Genomic DNA, 8,383 nt, shown 5'->3' on the forward strand with positions numbered 1-8,383 from the left:
TGTGAAAAACTAAATCTGGGCTTTTACTGATGTTCTGAAAAGGAGATGGGAAAGAGAGCTTTTGTATTTTGGCTTTGCTGTTCCACTATATGAATAAAAGATAGGCTTCAGCCCTTTGGTTGTGGTGTTATACCCTGTAACATTTGGCAGCCTGGGCTGCAGAGGGTAAGGAGCCCTCACGCAGGGGAGAGGATGATGATATTATTTTACTCAAATGCTATTGTCCAAGTGAGTTTTGACTTCTGGTGTTTTTTGTTGTTCATGGTTTCAGAGATTGCAACAGCACAGTTTCAGTGCACTCCTTGATGCTCTTGCATGTGTGTGTGTTACTTGCTTATTTCTGCTGTTGATAGAAGTACTAAGCTCATCAGCATGGAAGAAACCTGTGCTGTTTTGACTTAACTGAAGCAGTGTGGCTGTCCCTGGCTACCTGGAAAATTGGCATTCGTTACTTGCTTTTCAAAACAGCAAAGCACATGTTTTTCAGATGTTGGAAGACAGTGAATGTGGATGAGACTTGAGCTGGAAAAGGACCAACTCCTCCAAGACCCAAAGTGTTTTCTGTTTGGTTTGCTGTGAATAGCTCAGAGAATTGGTAACTATGAGCCGTCTGATGTGACCCTCACTGGTAATGCAGCATCAGCTGTTTTGGAGCTGGCTGATCAGTAAAATAAACCAGGCCATTTGGTTTCTGTGCCAAATGCACATGTTCACATCAGGAAGCAAAACAGGGACTTGTGCTAATTGGCACTGCAGCTGGCCATCTGTATGCAAAAGGAGCATGGGTCAGCCCCAAGCATGTGGACTGGGAGACAGAGTGCCCAGGCTGGGGAAGTGTCTCACAGCTGACAGAACTGGAAGCAGTGGGAAGCTGGGCTGGAGCTGACCTCACTTTAACTATGGCTGGGGCTTGCTGGAGGTGTGACTCATCCAGCGAGAAGTGAGGCTCTGGCTCCAGGCTGTGGTGGCCAGGAGAGACGGGAAGGGTCGAACACCTTCCCAGACAGGGCAGTTTGCAACAGCTGGTTGAATACAGACTTCTCTGCCTGTGGGAAATGCTGGTTGTGCTGAGAACACTTTGTTCCTATTCAGCATGCCTTGACAGCCCTGGTGTATGCTGTTTTAGGGCTGCAACAGGGCTATGGCTTTAGTTCATCTGCCACGGTCATTTTTGCTGTCCCTGTCTGAGGTTTCACTAAAAAAGCATCAAGGTGGAAGGGAATAAGGAGAGCAAATTAACTAGCATTATCTTTATTTCAAGTGAAGTTAATTGCAAATGAGGTGTTTACTAACAGGAGTTGTGAACACCATCTGTGATTACATCTACTCAAGAACAGAGAGAAACTTAAGAGCTGAGCAAAATGTTTGTAGCATACCTATTTTCAGTGAATGTATAGAGTTTCTTCCATATGTGTGACTCTGTCCATTCTCCTAAAATTCATCTGGGGAAAATAAGTGAATCATTTCTCATCAGGCTACAAGAATCTCACCAGGGTTCCTTCGACACTCCTCTGCGTACATCTTAATTTCCTGTAACTGTCCTCATCCACTTCCCATAGGTGCCCATGGGAGCCTTGTTATCGACCTCAACTGGAAAAAGGATTGCTTCTCTCTCTCATTATAACCACTATTAACGGCATACTTCTTGTATGCCTCCATCACGGGGGCCATTAACATAATAGGTCAGGAAGAATCAACTCTGCCTATGCCCCTTGAAGGGGTCCCTGCAGAGTGGGAATGAGGAGTGCTGGCTGTGTGAGAGGAGCACCTGGCTGCTCTATGAACACCGGCACCTGAGGCTGTCAGCAAGGGCATCCTTTGCCAGAACTTAAACCCATACATATGTGTCTTGGGGAATGATATGGGTGACAGGCTGAAAACTTCTCCAGTCTGAAGCTCTTTAATTGCCCCTTCCTAAAGCAGCCCTTGGGGTGAACTGGTGCTGGGTTGCTTGTTACTTGCGTGGCCTCTATAGGCTCCCTGCAGAGCTGGTGGGTAGCAGAGATGCTGGGTTACACTCAGAGCTCACCTTATCTCATTGTGTTCCTAGAGTAACTAGAAAGGAATTCTGGGGAGTTCTGCTGATGTAAAAGGTACTCTGCCTCCTGCAGTGGCCTGACAGAGCATACTTATCTTCCCTTGCAACACTAGGAATGCCTGAATTTTAGACCTGACCTCAAATGGAGAGGCTGGCAGCAAATTTAGTGAGGAAAAAATACAAGGACGGAAGAGTCCTTGAACAACTCCACATGCTTGTTCTAGAGGTAAGTTACAGGTCCACAGGGAAGGTCCTGAGATATCCAGGGCACCTGAAAGCCACATAGGACTTTTAGTTAGTTAGGCTACATGCATATAGGACCAGAGATAGGTGTACTACAAGATTGTCAAGACTGGGAACTGACCACTAGAATATATACAAGGTCATTGTACTCTCCAAAGAGACCTGAGAAAGGCAACTTCTTTCCTCTGTAAGACCCCAGCGGCAGGAGGAGGTTGATGCTGGTAGTTTTGTGCCCACGCTCACAGTATTTAGTTAGCCCTTGAATAAGGCATTTGAGGTGGGAGGATGAGGCATAGTCTTTCTGTCCTGTACAGAATGCCAACTATGGCCAATCTTGTTCCAGCAGCATTCCCAATGTCCTGATCTGTCCCAGGTGTATCCTTTCGTGGTGCTTATCCTGAGAGGAACATGGTGTATATTAAGTGTGGGATAGGCCTGCGGTTAAAATCTGGCTGCTGTTATGGATCTCTCAGCCTGACATCTGTCTTGACCATTTTCCTGTGGCTGTATAGGCTAAAGAGGGTGTGGAGGAAGAGATAAGCAAAATAATCCTTGTGCTGGGCAACATACAGTTTTCAGTTCCATCATATCAAAAGCATCAGAATTCAATCTGGATAAAGGTGAACTGGGTGATGTTCTTTGTGGGGGAGGGGGATCATAAAAGGGGATTTGAAAAATGCTTGTAGTTCAGCACATGACAAATATGCAGAGCTTGCTAAGAGCCATAAAGATCTGTAATTGCATTTGTATGGATTATGCTTATCCATGAACTTGTAACCCACGGGACCTGGCCATGCTGGGCTAGAGAAATGCAAAATTATTTGGATGCTACTTTGTGATGAGCTAGTACAGGCCTTTTTTACTTAACCCTGGTAGGTCCTTTATAGTAAGGTGCTGCTGCTCTCCAGTAGTTCAGATCCTGGCTGATGTTGTGGCTAGTGAATAAGTCTCAACCGTACATTTAGGCAGGAAAACCCCACCACCCTATAAACTTGCTCTGAGGAACAGAATAATATGGCATTTATTTAAATATGATTTAGGAAATTATTTGTGTGGTTTTACTTCTTTACTGTGCCGTTGGTTATGTAAATGTAAGCGATGTAAACTTAAGTGATCTTAAAACTGCAGATCGCGTTTCTCATTGTTCATTTCTCAGGAATAAACTCGCCCCAGCTTTATCTGTTGAACATTTCTGGCTTAGGGCTGGAGTTTCAGGGTCCCAGACCCCACTGGGTGGCTCAGTTCAGGCTGCTCACTGCTGTTTCACTGCTTGATCCCCAGCTCTCCCTTTTGCTTTAGCAATTGCTCAGATATCCTTGACAGCAGCTTTCTAAAATGTTTTGTCTGACATAGTTTCTTAATGCCTCTGCTGTGACAGAGGGAACGTGATTTCATATGCTCATCTAAACCTCTAAAGATTTCAGAGATTATTGAGGAATGTGGGTACTCAAATATTCACCTGCAACTGGTACTCAAAGGAGGCTGTGGCCACGCTGGAATACCTCGCACGTTATTTAATAAGACTAAGAGATAAATTACTAATATCCAGAAAGTGGGGCATGGATCAAGTAACTGACCTTTTCCATCAAGTATCCTCTGTGCTCAATGGGGGTGTCAGAAGGGCTTGTGATAAGAGCATTAACACCTGTAGTACTGAACACTTCATCTCCTTGAGGATCAGCAGTGAAATTACAGTAGTTGATGACATCAGTTCCATATCTGGCCAGGCTGTGATATGTGTTGCAGAGGTTGTGCTACTAATGTAGATGGAGGCCAAGCTGGGGAGGTCCTATTCCTGCAGGTTTTGCGACCATAACTTGTTGGACTCTGAGTCTATCCAATGTAGTTTCTTTAAAGATGTAGGAAGCCAGGCAGGGCAGATGAACTGTGGGCTTCCACATGGCACTTTGCAGAATCTTTCTGAAGCTTTTGTAGGAATCCAAGGGGAGAAAACATAAAATGCACCTTCCAGCTATTGGGAGCAGGGAAATAACGGAAACATTCATGAAGGGGCAGAAGGTCTCACAAATGCCTTTCTGGAAGACTTAGAACAGCAGCAGATGAATTTTTGAAATCCCCTGTTCTTGGGAACTGCTGACATGGTGTGAGTCTTCTTCCTGGCATGTACAACAAGCTAACCTAAAAAATGCTCCAATCTGCGATGCTGCCATCTGCTATGGGATAGAGGAATCTTCATAGTAGCTAATAAAGTGGTTGCTCTCTGTTAGCTTTGTGTATTCTTCTAGAAATGTGGATAGGCCTTGATATCTTTCCTAAGCTCCAAGACCTTTCATGAAGTCAAAAGGCAAGAGGATGTCTAAATCATAGACCTGGCCCAAGCACTACCTGTAGTAAATTGCTAGTGATTCAATAGGTGATAGGATGCAACACTTTAAGTTATGAGTATGGGAGGAGGGCAGAGGTACTTGCACTGGCTCACATGTTGGACACTCAGCACAGGGGTGTGTGGGCAAACTGCTCTGCCCTGCTTGTTTTAGCAGAAACAGTGCTGGACCCATCTAACAGGAACACTTTGTAATTCAGAGTAGGAGGGTGATGAGTATTATAGTCCATTGATCTTGGTTTACTCTACATATTTTAAAAAAAAAAAAAAAAAAGCTATCCTGTTTTGAGATCTCTAAAATTCAACAAAGTGTTCTCTTGGTTTTAGTCACAGATTGCATGTAAACTGAGTGGAAGACAGTGTCTGTTCTTGATGTCATCTGTCCACTGCTGACCAGATTGTTAAGAGATGTACAGCAGCTTCATTAAGAAGTCAGCAAGCTGGAAACAGGAGGGAAATGTAGCTCTGAGGGTGGGAGTTGAGGGGATGGTGAGGAGAAATATCATGTTCACATGGAGCACTTGATATTTGAAACTCAGTACCATTTGCAGAGTGAACTGATCTCTGTGGTTCAACATGGTATATGAAATGCTGCTTTGCCAGCATTCCTGGGGATGAATGTCCTGTTCCCTGCTTCAGTGGAGCTCAATAGAGCCGCTTCTCTTGGTCCACAGACTTTTTGGCACCAGCACCCATGATATACTATTGAGTCAGGACTGCCTCAAAGGTGTTGTAACTCCTGCAGAGCTGCTTTAAAACTGGTTAAGCATCATCTGATGGAGATAGACGTGCTGGAGCTCTCATAAAAAACACATGCGTCAAAGTGTAATCTGACTCAATAGCGTGCTAGGCCCTGTGTGCTCATCGTGAAGGGTGCCCTTAAGGCATGCAGTGCAGTTTGGGGTGGGTTGACAGCTTGGGCCCTTCCTTCTGTGCAGGCTGCAGGAATGGATGCTGACTCTCAGGGACAGAGGAGGGGTACAAGCTCATGTGCCTGTCCACTAGCTACTCTCTAAACAGCCCAACCAAAGAGAAATGATCTGCTTGCCTAACAAGAGGGGTTTTCTTGAGGTAGCTCCAATTTCACATCTTGTCCTGACTGTGAGTTTTGTCTGAGCAATGAATTGCACTGTTTGCAAAGGGGTGGCAGTGACTCATGCTCAGGACTGATGTGGCAGATATTATGTATGTGGCCACTTCTGTTGTGATAGAGCTGCAGAGAGGGTGGGTCTGTATTAGATACATAATGAGAGGTAGAGCCTGTTTTGGAAACCTTGTTCTTATCGAATGACAGTCAGCATTGTTGACTTTCATCCTTTTATTATGGACCAAATATTCCTTTTTTTTTTTTTTTTTTTTTTTTAATGTAGTAGTGTAGTGTCTTTACCCCCCAATATCTACCACGTTTTTGTAAAAGAGTACTTAAAGGTGGGGGAAAAAATGGTTGCAGTGTTTTTTGGATAAGAGTTGTAGTAGAAATCCAGGGTATTATTTTCCTTAATGAATACAATTACAGCAATGTCGCTGCCACTTTTGTATGCATAAGGACTTCTAATGCCTTATAAAACTTTATAGAGAGGGGACTCTGAAATAAGTTTTGTCTTTTGAGAGGATCTGCCCCACTGGATATCTCCTGCCTCACTGGATGAAAAATGTCAGTCTCGTGATCAATTTGTGGAAACTTTGAAGTGTCTGGCCAAAGCATAGAAAGCTGTTTTCTTTTTATTGCAAGAATAAGTTCCTGTCATCCCCTGCAAGGAGCTAGGCTTGTACTTTACTTCTGCAATGCCTATCTTCTGGTGCGACGTTTCAGTCGCAAATGTCATCATTTTGAGGTTTTATGAGCAAGAAATAGATGAACTAAGAGTGAACTGTCTAATATCAGTTTCAAAGGAGAGAGATTTGAGAGGAGCCCTACTGTAGTTCGGATGCAGTGGGCATCTGTGCCCACAGAAGTCAGCGGTCCTTATCTCGTTGTCATCTGCTTTCCTTAAGCAGCTCAGCTGTTGCTTTTGCAGGGGCTGGAAATTGTTCCTTGTGCTTAAATCTGATGTTCAGGTCAGTGCTGTCTGCATAAATGCAATTAAGAAGTGAAATATGCATACTGGCTGCTATTGCAAGCATACCATGTGAATATCTGTCTAATCTTGGGTTTCTCCATAGGAGAAGTTTTCTGTTTGATTCTCATTCATTGGGATGACCTCTAAATGTCCCTTCCAACTCTAAGTATTCTATGATTCTATGGTTCTATGTTTGTATAGTGAGGTAAAATTCACTAGGCATTTTTAACTTCGTATTCTTAAAATTACTGGTGTGCTTATGAATCCAGGGGTCTCTGCCCTTCATCTGTATGGGGCAGCTTAGGGTTGTCTTTTGGGTGTGAGAGGCTCTCCTTTGGGGATCTCCTGTTTCTCTAAAGCACTTCACATCTAATAACCAATCTGTGCAGTAACCATGTGGGACTGGTGTATTAATCCCAGCTGAGAGTGGTAAAGCCAGATGTAGAAAGCACAGCTGAGCTCTGGAAGGAGCAGGAGGACAGCCTATTCTTGACTCTTGAATTTGTCTTTGTGGTATGTCACGGCGAAGGAGCTGGCTTTGCTCTTGAAAACATGGGAAAGAAGGTGTGTGGGCGTGTTACTCTGATGTCTCAGGCTGAAGTTGATGAGCCCCAAAGGAATCTTGAGTTCATAGTGCAGATCTATGTTGTGGATCTTTTACCTTTCCTTCCTGGGAATCACTGCAGCAAGCCCATGCCTGCCCAGAATGTGCCTTCTGCCTCCTGTTTCAACTGCACAAACTAAACTTTCTTGCCTAGCAGGTGATGCCTTGTTCGTGTTCTTGCAGGTGTAGGGAAAAGGCTTTCTGGTGTTTTGGGCATTCAGGCCAAAGACAAATGGTTCTGCTCCATATTTGGCTGGCCTCAACCTTTTGCATAAAACTACCATGGCTGCCAACCTCAGGGCTCTGACAGCATTGCTATATTCTTCCTAGGTGGACAGGCCCTTTTTCCACATTTCACAGATGTTTTTCTTTCAGTTTATCCATGAATTCCTTGCTCATCCACACCTTTTCCTGATTTCTTATTCTTAGGGATTCACTGATGTTGCACTTGGAAGAAGTGATGTTTAAGTGCCAACCAGCTCTCATGGGCCCCCTTAGCTTCTAACACTCTACCCCATGGGATTTTTCCCTATTAACTCCTCGAGCTAAAAATACTTTCTGTGATAAATGGCCCAATATCCATTAATAGTTCCAGAAGCAAAACCTGAATCTTACCAACCAATACCTTTTGCTAAAAATAAGCAGGCTCTGTTACCAGTTTATGGGGAAAGTGAGTAAAGAAAGCCTGAAAGATCATCCCCTTGGCCTCAATATATCTTCTAGGAAGAAGTTGCTAAAGACCACAAACTAAGGTTGCAGAAGGGGAAACATTAACCAGGCCTGGTGATTTATTTGTTTTTCAGGAGAGAACATTACAGCTTTTTTCTTTCTGCTTTTTTTTTTTTCTACTGCAGATTCTTTATTTTAATAGGATCATTAAGCCCTGACTTCTAAGCAGATCCAATCATACCGAATTCAGAATATTGGGGAAAAACAAACAAACAAACACAAAAAACCCACAAACAAAACTCACAAAAAACCCCAACAAATGACCAAAACCATGAGAGAATAGAGGTTGATGTTCCATGTCACATGTGACATGTCACTGTTCCATGTCACAGCCAAGGAGCTGCTGAGTGCTGCTACTGCCACTC

Source organism: Tetrao urogallus, assembly GCF_951394365.1.
Source record: "Tetrao urogallus genome assembly, chromosome: 2".
Lineage (NCBI taxonomy): Eukaryota > Metazoa > Chordata > Aves > Galliformes > Phasianidae > Tetrao > Tetrao urogallus.